Raw genomic sequence first — 13,133 nt, 5'->3', positions numbered from 1 at the left:
TATTTGTATTTACATTAAGTATTTAATAATTAAAGAACACGGGGACTTATATAAATTTCAACTAAAATACATGAGTTATGTTTCACATTTATTTCTTCCCCATTAAAAATGCTTATCATTTTCTCTTCTTAGTGAAAGTAATGGTCAATCATGATTTTCCATACAATTGGTTGACACTAAATTTACATCGAGACTATTATTGGTTTTGACAATGTTTACAAGGAGAGATCAATATCCACACTACCATCAACTGTGCTAATATTTGAAAACCCTTGCCTCCACTACTTACAAGAAGTCACCACTAAAGTTTCTTGTTTACTTCAATTTGTGACACTGTCCATCATAATGGAATGACTTGAATACCCATTTAAGAAATCTCATTAAATGTACTTGGATTTGAGTGGAGATAGATCAATGGTACCTAACCTTCTTGAAATACCTAGATCAACAATGTATAACTTTTATAGTGGATGCCTGCATGCTATGAAGATGAATGATGACCCCCTCATTAGTGCTTCATAAAGGCACAAAGGGACCATAGGAAATTGAGCACAAGAACATTTTACTAAGGTTTTAGTAGACTAGTCTAAATGCAATGCAAGGGAGAGCTATCCTTGTCATTTACAATAAGATCCTCACATCACCATCATTCAATCAACAAATCCCTCGTAGTTTGGGGGAAAGGGGGTTAGAGTTTCCAGACATAAAATTTAAACATCGAGGAATCTAGCATGTTATCCGTAACTATAATATCTTTAATGGATGTTTGACATACTAATATGATTTAGCTTAAATCAATTTCTTCTAAGAGTCTTATTTCACACTCCTATTGTGTATTGATACTATTGTACATAACAACCCCATGTTTGACCTATTCATGATCTCTAATTGGTTTGAAATTACTTGCAAATTATTTTAATGTTGAATCAAGTTAATATGGCGATTTACAAAAGAATGAATTTTGTTGAAGGCCTTGTAATAAAATACTTCCAAATTTAATGAAATATGTGTTTTTTGATCATCGTCCCGGTGTAAGTCCTTTCTATAAGGGAACTCCCTTGCATAGTGACTTGCTTTATCGCAAATATAACATCGTCCTTTTCTTCCACCCTTAGGTCGAGCCTTTCCTTTTGATTTAGTCCCGGAATTATTTCTTTTCTTAGCATGAGAAGAAAAGGCAGCAGGAGGACCTTTAGGCATGGGCAGTTCTTGCTCTTCTACCCTTGTTTCTTCTTGGATGCATCTAGCCATTAATTCCTCAAAACTAGGAATTACATTATTGTTCAGAAGAGTAGTCTTGAACACGTACCATTCGGATGGTAATCCTCCAAGAGTCGTGAGTGCCATTTCCCTGTTAGTAATAGCCTCCCCAATAGATAGGAGATCGTTCCTGATTTCGGTGATCCTTAGGAAGTATGCTTGCATACTCTCATTTTTACCCTTCTTAATTTCCTTCAGCTTATTTCTAAGAAACAAAACTTGATTTGCATCATTTACTTTAAATATACTCACCAGTCTATCGTAGATTTCCTTGGAGGTGTCCAGTTCAGAGATGTAGGCCACCAAGTGCTTGTCAACAGAGCCCGGATGATCTTCTTTGTTTTGACTTCTTCGGTTTTCCATTTTATCCTGGAAGCAGCAGATGCATTTGATGGAGGCTCAATAATATTTCCTCTCACATGGTCCAACACTCCTTGATCTTCTGGGGTCAGATTGATAGACATCTTCTATCCGTGATAGTCAGCTTTCTCACGGAGCTTGTCTTCGACAGGAAAGAGTGTTGAGGACCCCATAGTTCTTTTAGGATAGCCTTGCCAATCTTCTCTTCGGTGATTGCTCTTGCTCTTGCTCGGGCTTTGTCTTCACCTCAGCTCTGATACCATGTTAAGTTATGATATGTTCTATGCTTATAATAGTTTACTTATTTTTCTTATTATATTCCACAGATTAGAAATCAAATGTACATAAAGTAAAGTGTAGATAGAACATTAGACGATCGACATAAAACAAACCAAGACAAGAGACACAAGATGTGGCGGCTAGCCAGGGACAAACCCCACAATGTGTGGGGAAACCCTTTAATCAAATCTTCTTTTATCTTCAATAATTAAACAGAGAGAAATAGTGCAATAAATCTTATTTATATCAGCAGTAGCAAACCCTAGATCAGTAGCATCAACATTAGTGGCTTCATCATCAAAACTAGGGCAGTCGATATCTCACAAACCGACCATCAGATCGGCTTGATTCCACCACCAAAAGTTGCAGCCTTCAGAGGAGGTTCAAATGAACCTACAACGCAGTTCAGATGAGGAGATATTTTGGTCCACGCAGGTCAAACTTCACTTCTGCAGTTGCAACTTTAGTTTCAGCAGCTTCCCTCAAACTAGGGCAGTCGATATCTCACAAACCGTCCGTCGGATCAACTTGATTCCACCACCAAAAGTTGCAGCCTTCAGAGGAGGTTCAAATGAACCTACATCACAGATCAGAAGAGGAGGTTTGATGGTCCACGCTGGTCAAAGTTTGGATCTGCAGTTGCAGCTTCCGTTTCAGCACCTTCCAGCTTCACATGTGTGAGAGAGAGACCCTTTTCTGCGCAGTGGAGAAGAGACTATTTTCTGCGCAATAGAGAGAGAAAGAGATGTGATGAGAGGAGTGAGTGCAAATGAGGAAAAGTCGTCCTGTATTTATAAACAACTATTGATGTTTGAATAGATGCAACTATTGGGCTTTTGAGCCTACATGAGTTGTAGCTTGATAATAATTCCATAATCAAAATAAATTCATATCTCCATGAATACTTATCGGAATCGGATGATCTTTAGATCAATCCTACACCTCTCGATGAGAGGAATCTAATGAACATATTACCAGCCATGAATAAGATGACGCACATGAATTTTGGCCTTAGTTGCCAATTTCAATAGTTACTCACCTCCTCACACCCATAAAGTCACCTCCTTAAACTACTCCTTGTGCCTAGAGTGTAATTAAATTGCTCCATTATTGGGTTTTTCGTTCCATGGTTTTGTGAGAATATATTGTCATCCATTTCTCCGGAAATATCACATCTAAAGTTTCAAGTGATATAACTGTCTTATAGTTATAAATTTAATGGATTCTAAGATGGTTAAAATCCTAAAACACAATTGCACCTTTGACAAAACTGTTACCTTAAAAAATCTATAGATAGAACCTAGATGCAAACTTGATTTTTCCTATTAAAACAAGTGAATTCCTTGATGATTGATACAAAATAATATAATTAAGTGTTATGATAATTTGTTTGTCAGCTTCTTCGTGTTTATATAATGGAGTTATTAGTTCCACCATTGGTTTATATTTGAAAGTTCTAACCGTCTACATTATTAATAATCTTCTCAATGTAATTTTGTCATCATTATTACAGCTTGTTGTTATTTCAATTCCTGTTGATGGCTCTGATGACGAGAATTGCAGGAAATGGCACGGCTTTGAACCAACATATCCGAAATATGAAATCCACTTGAATCTTGCCAACCATTCATCCAGGAGTTTGCAGTTGCATTGGAGACCACGTCGCTGAAATCAAAAGAAGGGTTGTCGAAAGAAAACAAAGGTTATAAAAAAAAGAATCAAAAAAAGTGGAAGAATCCATACCTATGATGCCTTCAAGATTACATTCTAAGACAAAACAGAGGCATGTCACACGTAAAAATGAGGGTTCAACCAAAACCAAACTCCATTGCAAATACAGTTCCAGATGCCTCAAGTTCCCATGCACTTTCAGCATTAATACTTGAGCATTCCTATGATTTTTCTAATCCCAACCACACCTCAGATTACAATCTGCTCTCAATAAACAAAAATAAAACTTGTAATCAACAAAACAAGAAGTCCATCAAAATCTATGGAGATCTAGAGAAGGCAAACAATAACATGATCCAACAAAAGGAAATAACAACTCTGAATTAAGAAAGAGCATACCTAGTTGAACAAAACAGAGGCATGTGGCTGGTAAAAACGAGGGTTCAACCAAAACCAAACTCCGTTGCAAATATAGTATAGTTTGTGTGTTCCCTTCTTAAAAGAATTAATTGAATTTCTCTGCCATTGGTTGTGACTGCCTCAAGTTCCCATGCACTTTCAACATTAATACTTGAGTATTATTGTGATCTTTTTGATCCCAACCACACCTCATATTATAATCTGCTCTCAATCAGTAGAAATAAAACTTGCAATCAACAAAACAAGAAATCCATCAAAATCCATGGAGATCTAGAGAAGGAAAACATTAAAATGGTCCAAGAAAAGGAAATAACAACTCTAAATTCAGAAAGAGCATACATGGTTGAACATTAAAAAAAGCTCCAAACCCACAAAAGAGGGTCCACACACCGCCAATAAGGTAAGCCACAACAAAAGTTGTATGTATAGGATTATGGGTATACCTTAACCAACCAAAACTCGCATCAATGCCAATAATATTTCAATTGTCTAACAAAAAAATTGACAGGGACAAATGATGGAAAGTGGCAGCTAAGGGAGTTCTTCTCAAAGGGGAATGCCTTACGGCGTAATAATTGTCTATGTTCAAGAGTGTTATGAAGTTAACACTGAAATTTCTTTATTTTTATTATTTTATTTATTAAACAATATGGTTATGTAAGTTGTGAGTTGCGTTCAAACACACTCAATGTTTTCAAAACTAGTTTTATGAAATTTGATTATATCTACGTTGTAAATTTATATGTGGACGAAATTGGGGATGAACATATTAGTAGAATTAAATTTAGGTGTGCTAGCTTAATAGTATACACATTTTTTTTCCATTTTAATTTAATTTAGAAGTTAAAAATAATGTCACATGAAGAAGTGTCATAAGAATTCACTTATGGTTTTTATAGCATGTGGTAATGATAAGATGTGATATTGCACATTATATTGTAAGAAATTTCCATGATAAAGTAGTGATAAATCTCCATGGCTAATAATCTTGTTACATGTTTCTTTTAAAATCTATATATGTTTAACACTTATTATGTTCAAATAAGCTAATCTTATAATTTATTTACTTATGACTTAGTAAAGCAAGTTTGTTAGATATCTAAAACATTAATTACACCAATACACATAATAAAAAATAGATTTTTACATATACAAGGTTCCAACCATTGAATTTGAATTTTGCTGAATCCAACTACACTTCAGATTACAATCTACTCTCAATCAGCAGAAATAAAACTTGCATTCAGCAAAACAAGAAATCCATCGAAATCCATGGATATCCAAAGAAGGAAAACACTAATATGATCCAACAAAAGGAAATAACAACTCTGAATTCAGAGAGCATAACTCGCAGTACAAAACGAAAAACTCCAAAGCCACAAAAAAATGATCGACACAGTGCCAAGAAGGTATACCACGACAGAAATTCTCAAATTAAAGACATGTACTAACTTAATATGACTTGAATAAGAACATATTCGTATTTATTTTGTATGAGTAAGATCACCTTCATATTCATTTTTTAATCTCAAATGTATTCTATATTTTAATTCAAAGATATAATATATAATTTTTTAAATTTTAAATATAGTAAGAATTTATAGTTGTAGCTTAAGTGACCTATATCTTTGAACTCTAAACATTTCTCATATTTTTATTTTAAAATTGTAATATTTTTTTTATTTAAAAACATAATTATAGTTTGAGTGGGAATTAGTTTATATTCATCTATATGAATTTTTCAATCTTAAACTTAAAATTCTAACTATAAACATTATTTTACTAATATATATATATATATATATATATATATTTGAATTTAAACAATTTAATACTAACTTCTAGATTGCCATTTAAATATTCATAATTATCTTTCAACCTCAATTTCTAAATCTATATTTTTATTTAAAAATATATAAAATACAAAACTTTTAATTTAAAAAACTTAATGTGAACTTTTAAAATGTGATGTAAATATCCATAATCATTTTCCAACCTTAACTTTTAAATTATAATTTTGAATAGGAATACATTTATAATATTTATTATTTAAAAATCTATATTAAAAAAATATAAAGTAAAATAAAATAATTTTAAAAACTTAATAACAATTTTAACTTAAATGTTGTTCCAGTATCTCTTATAAATATACCTATTGGTTAAATTGAGTGGTTAGGATAATCACCTGTCATCCCTTTCTCTTAGACTCTTCCTCTTAGAAATGTGTTTGACCCTTTTGATAAAGTTTAAGGAATAAACTCCCTACACCTTTCAATATCATCCTAAGGAGCTGCTCAATTCCTATCAGGGATATGTTTGACCCTTCGGAATAGACCCCCTACACCTTATTTATATGGATAAAAAAGAAACCTCATACAAATCAATTAATTTATCTCTAATAAATTCAAAACCAACATTATGGAAACATTTTCACGTTAATACATTCTTTTATGGAAACATGTACACATTAATAATTTCATTTCATATTTGTTATCAAATGAATGATGTTAGGTTAGGATTAAAACATCCAAAAAAACCATCCATATTTGTAGCTTACCAACCTTAAATTCGTACATCCCACGACCATTTCATAGGTTACTTGGCCGAAACCTCTGATATGCTTTTCTAATGAGTTTTTATCCACAAGCAATCTCATATATCATGGTTTAATGTGCCAATTTAAAGTTGGTAAGTTCCTTATATATAGTTCCAAGGATGTGATCCAATGGTTAGGTGGGGAGGTTTGGTCCTCATAGGTCTTGTGGTCCAATCTTGGGCAAGAAAATGTATGCGTGTGAGTTGTTCCATAGCAAACAAAGTCAATGCAACCTAGCAAACTCTTTAATTTATTAAAAGTCAATGCAACGTCAATGCAACCTAACAAACTCTCTAACTCTCTAACACTCTATAGGCGTTGAGCATATTCCCTTGAGAATCAATCTAAGCTCTCAATTAAAAAAATAAAAATAAAAACCTAACAAACTCAAGCATTCAAATGAAGCACATGTTGAGCATATTTTGAGAATCAATCTAGGCATTCACATGAAGCATATATGTTGAGCATATTCTGAGAATCAATTGAATCAATCTAGGCATTTAGATGAAGCATATGTTGAGAAGATTCCCTTGAGAATCAATTAAAAAAATAAAATTAAAAAGTATTAAAAAAATAAAAACTTAACAAACTCTGTAACACACTAAAAATAAAAATAAAAAGTCACTCTCAATGAAACCTAGCAAACTCTCTTGATAAGAATCAATCTAGGCACTGAGATGAAGCATATGCTAAGAAGATTTCTTTGAGAATCAATTAAAAAAATAAAATAAAAAAGCATTAAAAAAATAAAAACTTAACAAACAATCTAACAAACTTTGTAACACACTAAAAATAAAAATAAAAGTCACTCTCAATGCAACCTAACAAACTCTGTTGATAAGTATTCAAATAAAAACAAATAAAAGTGAAAACCTAACAAACTCAAAATAAAAATAAAAAAGTATTAAAAAAAAAACTTAACAAACAATCTAACAAAGTCACCCAGATGCGGGTGTTATTAATAGGAATTAATGAGGCGCATGCACAGACGACAACTGTCCTGGCACCTCAACGGTGGACGCAGCTTACACATTCCCGTAGCATCTGATATGAAACTTGAAAGGCGCAGCATTATGGCTCTGTTAATGGAATTCAATGCGCATCCGGCTCGAGAAATTCGGTAAGGTGATTTAACCATGGCCCACTCTCTGGTTTCTGCAAGTGACATTCGAAGCTCCTTCTTCCTTTGCTCGTTATTTTTTCCGTACCCCTGCTCTGTTCAGGTTGTCTGGAAGCTCCTCTGGTTCTTCAGTTTGGTTTGTTCAGTCTGCGCCTGGTCCTCTCCCCTCGAGCTCTGGTCAGGTTGTCTCGAAGCTCCTCTGGTTCTTCAGTTTGGTTTGTTCAGCCTGCACCTCGTCCTATCCCCTCCAGCTCTGGTCATCTTCCCTGCATAAGCTCCCTGTTCATCAAGCCATTTCTCGACGTCGCGGAGTCCCACTTCATGGTGGTAATACTGGCAATCGCGGAGTCTCACGTCGTCGTGGTGGTTCTACTCCTCAAAACATCACTCCTTTAGCCTCTGCCTCTCTGTCCTCCCCGCCTTCTGATCATTCTTGGCCCTCTCTGAACAGTTCCTTTCAAAACACCCGTTTTAAGTTCAGGAGCAGGCTCAATAAGCCTTTGATTTCTGCCAATATTACTGTAATTTTTTCGGAGGAGGAAGATACGCCAAGCAGTTCGGACAACATTTCCATGTCTCAGTCTCAGTCTCAGAATGCAAGCGAATTTCAGGGTGAGATTGCTGGGGGTAGTGCTCAATGCTGACAATATGCAGAATGAGGATGGATTCCCGGAAGCTCTTCAACCCTAGCCAGCGTCTTCACAGGATCAAGTTCTTGCTTGTGAACCAGTGCATTTTACAGGAAGCATTCTGAATCTAGTAATCCCTCCAGATGGCGGTATTCTGGAAGCTGAAGATAACAAAATGGTCACATGGATTGGCTCTCCTAGCGAGGTAAATAAGGACGCGACCGACTATCATACTCATGATTAAAGAATTGGGGTTCAAAGGCTTTGTCAGCATTCTAGTCTATGATCTGTCGTTCTAAGGTTATGCATCTACGGTTTTTGTTATATCTGATCATGCCTCTGGCATTGCTTTTGGTATAAGTACGAATCGCTATAGTTTTCAGTTTAGAAACACTTATGGCCTAGCTAGCCTCGTTTTTTATTCTTTTGTAACGGTGGCTTCAAAAGATTGTATCTCAGCAAACGAAGAGCTGCGACTGAAGCTGTTATGTCAACTATAGGTCTGCTTAGCTTTTTGTCTTCTAGCATTCTTCAATTCTCGCTTCAAAGTCTCTCAATTATGTAAGGTCATTGAAGAAAGCTATATGTATAAGCTTCTTTGGTGGAGGGCTGGCTTCGGCCCCCTCAGAGGTCTAGACCTCTCTGTAAATATTTTTATCTTTTTTTAATAGAAATAGTCTTTATTCAGAAAAAAAAAAATAAAAAAAAAAAAATAAAAAAATAAAAAAAATCTAACAAAGTCTATAACACAATAAAAATTAAAAAAAATCACGCTCAATGCAACCTAACAAACTCTGTTGATAAATATTGAGAATCAATATAAGCATTCAGATGAAGCATATGCTAAGAAGATTCCCTTGAGAATCAATTAAAAAGATAAAATAAAAAAGTATTAAAAATATAAAAACTTAACAATGAATGATAGACAATGGTGAATAGAATTGCTCGTTGCACTTCAACCATGCTCGAGAATTGGCAAGAGATGGTGGCTCAGGTAGACTCTCATGGCAAAGAAATTGATGTTAATAAAGAATTTATGGCATGAACAGCAGACATAATATCCCATACTACGTTCGATAGTTGTTTCAATGAAGGAAGAGAAGTATTTGAATTGCATAGAGAATTAAAAGAAATGGCTTTTGAACCTGAACGTTTTATCTTCATCCTAGGAAGTCAGCAATTACAGTGTATTTATATTTGAATTATATAGTTTTGCATGTGATTGCAAGTCCATGTATACTTTTGTTTATGTCTTCTTTTAACATTCTCTGGGTGCTGCGCTTTTATGGGTCAATGCCATAATCCTTAGATTTCTTACTTTCGCATAAAGCTCCACCAAGTGGTATACATAGTTCATAGAGATTTCGCACGAGGATAATGCTTCTTAGTACTTATAATTAAGGATTGTGGACTGAAATTCAGTGGGTTTTTTCAAATATATTCCTAAAAGCAAGAACAGGTATGCATGGCAGATTGATAGAAGGATTAAAGAAATCCTAAGTTCTATAATTTGTCCTGATGATGGACCCTCTTTGGGGTTTGAAACGTTGGTAGAATGAACTGAAGACTGTGGTTAATCCGGATCATGAATAAAAAAACTCCCACAGAAGCCTAAAATCTAACAAAATCCTAAGTTCTATAATTCAAAGAAGGTTGGAGCCCAGAACAACAGCAACCAGTCAGGTTGACTATGAAAATGGCCTTCTTGGAATCATGATGAATTGGGTGGCATAGAAAGAAATCTAACGTTAAGTATGGATGAAATCATGGATGAATGCAACTATTTTTCTTTGCAGGCCATGAGACACCTTCCAATCTGTTAACTTAGACAGTATTCTTGCTTGCAAAAAACCTGGGTTGGCAGGAAATATTAAGAAAATAAGTTAACGGTATTTGTGGCACAGATGTACCAGATGCAAGCATGCCGTATGAATTCAGTATGTATTCCATCACTTTTCTTAGTTTTGAATGAATCATTCTTTTTATTTCTCATTTTTGTCCTATTTAAGGATAGGAAACATATTAGTCATTGATACCAAGTTAAGGACATCATTGATACCTATTTAAGGATAGGAAACATATTAGTCACTGATACCAAGGCAAGTTTTTATTTTCCCATCTCAATAAAGCAAGACAATTAAGGACAATTTTCCATTTCATGTTACATTTTGTCAATCAGCAAAACTTCAGCAATCATTTTTGTTCGTAAGAGTCATCATTTAATATATGTGAATCAACAATGATATATCATGGAACCAAAGCGTAGCCACACGAGTGTTAGCTCCCTGCATAACCAAGGAGACGAAGCATGTCTGCTTTGTTCCCTAGCTCAAAAGTATCTACATCTTTCCTGAAATTGTCTTTTTGGTTTAGATCTTTATACTATATAGCCAGCTGTGATTTAAAAGCTATAACTTTTCTGGTATAGATCTGTATAATATATAGCCAGTTTTCATTTGAAAGCTAAAACTTTTCCCAACATCAATGGATAAAAGTGTCCTTCGGATTTACTAAAATAAAATGTATTTTAATAAATAAATGGACTCAACTTTTTAAAACTTTGTAAATTAGACGACTTACACTTTAATTCTCAGAAATTTCTACCAAATTTCAAACAAAATTTAATTAGAATATAGTATTTTACCAAATTCAAAGTCAAATCTCACCCTACCGGGTTGTAGAATCATTTTCCAAGCAAGCTTGGTAACTTTGATCGACTCTGCAGGTATCATTATTTCTGATTTAAGCTAGCCTAGTGACGGTTGTCTGGTTTTTCTAGCTGGCAGATGACTATGGTTATAAATGAATCTCTACGGCTATATCCACCTGTGCATTCGATAACGAGAGAAGCAAACAAGGAGATGAAGCTCGACCCGTTCTCACTCCCAAAAGGCGCACTCTTGAGTTTCTCATATTTGGGACTGCATCACAGTGAGAAGTTCTAGGGCCAGATGCAAACATGTTTAAGCCTGAAAGATTTGTAGATGGTCCTTCAAAGGCAGCCACTTACCCAAATGCTAAAAATGGTATGGGTCCAAGAACATGTATTGGCCAAAATTTTGGCTTGTTGGAGGCCAGGACTGCATTAGCTATAATTTTATAGAGATTCTCATTCACTCTTTCATGGGCATACAAGCATGCTCCCATCACCATGGTTACACTACAACCTCAGCATGGCATGCAGATTATATTCAAACGTAACGAAGTGTCAACAAAATGATTTGTTCTTGTTGTGTCACTAGATGCTTATGTAGAAAACCAATCCTCCAACAAACATTTCATAACTATACCCATATATGGAGTACATCACCTTAGCGTTGTTACATTTCTTCCATTTGCATGGTTATTTGATGGGTAATTTCTTCCTTTCCCATTGTTATTTGATGAAATATGTATATGTTTTTAAATTTTTATTTTTATTATTATTATTATTATTATTATTTAGATAAGCATAATTTTTAATTTAAGATGAATGTATCTTAAATGCCAATGGTGATTTTGTCCATATTTTTAAAGTAAAAATAAAATATTTTATAAATAAAAACAATGTCAACTATAATTAAAAAAAAAAAAACAGAAACTAATATACATGTTTAGATAGCTTTTTTAAAAATATTATAATCTTGTATGATGGAGATGTGACAATATTTGTTATTCATATAATAACTCAAATGCAGTAAAAATATTTGCCCTCGGCTCTTTACAATAGAAAAAATATGTCAATGTCCATTTAAAGTAACTTAATTTTATACAACTTTAGATAAAAATAATATAATGAAAAAAATACTTTATATTTTGACCTTTGTGTGTGATAAAGATGGATAGTTATTATACTTCTTAAAAATATTTAATGTAAAACTTATATAAACTATTTGAATATCCATGTTAACTAATTTATTTCAATATCAACTTCATATATATTTTTTTCTGTGTGCTTCATGGACATTAAGGTGGGCCAATTGATACAAATATTCACCCAAAGGAAGGGGAGCCTAAGCAATCAAGCTAACCCTCGGGGCTATCAATTTCATATATATATATATATATATATATATATATATATATAAATAAAAAAAAATATTTATGGTTAAAACATTTATAAGTCTTATTCTTCTACATTTTGACCACTTTTTAGGTTTATTTTTTAGTCAATTTTATCTAAGGTGTAGTAAACATATGTAGAATTGTAATTTAAATTGTGTAGCCTACATAATCCATGTGCCCAATAGGATTTTGAAGTCATTGGATCTATTTATGCATTCAAAAGTAAAATTTAAAAATACACACAGGATCAAATCTCTTAGAGTATAGACGATTTACATGTTTTACACTCTAAGGAATTTGATCAAATCTCTAAGAATAAAAACTATTTACAAGTTTTGCACTTTAAAAAATTTGATCTCTCTCAACACTTACTAAATTTGTAATTAAGATGGATCTATTATATATATATATATATATATATATATATATATATGATATTATATATAATTATAAATATATATAGTTGGTTTCCCTTAAATAACATACCTTAATAGAATTGATAATTCTATATAAAAAAAATTAAATATTATATTATTTCCCTATTTCATTTTTAATAAAAAACAATTTTTATCTAATCTTTAACATTATTTTTATTAATAAAATTGATAATTCTATATAAAAAGAATTAAACATTATATTATTTCCCTATTTCATTTTAAGAACCTCCTAAATTTATAAATAAATATAATAAATGGGCGAATCTCCATGGTATATAGGAAAAATGGAAGGCGATTTTATCAATAATATGATATGT

This window comes from Pinus tabuliformis, chromosome 7 (genome assembly GCF_031772625.1).
Source record: "Pinus tabuliformis cultivar Carrire ecotype Pingquan chromosome 7, CPIR1, whole genome shotgun sequence".
Taxonomy (NCBI): domain Eukaryota; kingdom Viridiplantae; phylum Streptophyta; class Pinopsida; order Pinales; family Pinaceae; genus Pinus; species Pinus tabuliformis.
This window is presented reverse-complemented; position numbering follows the sequence as displayed.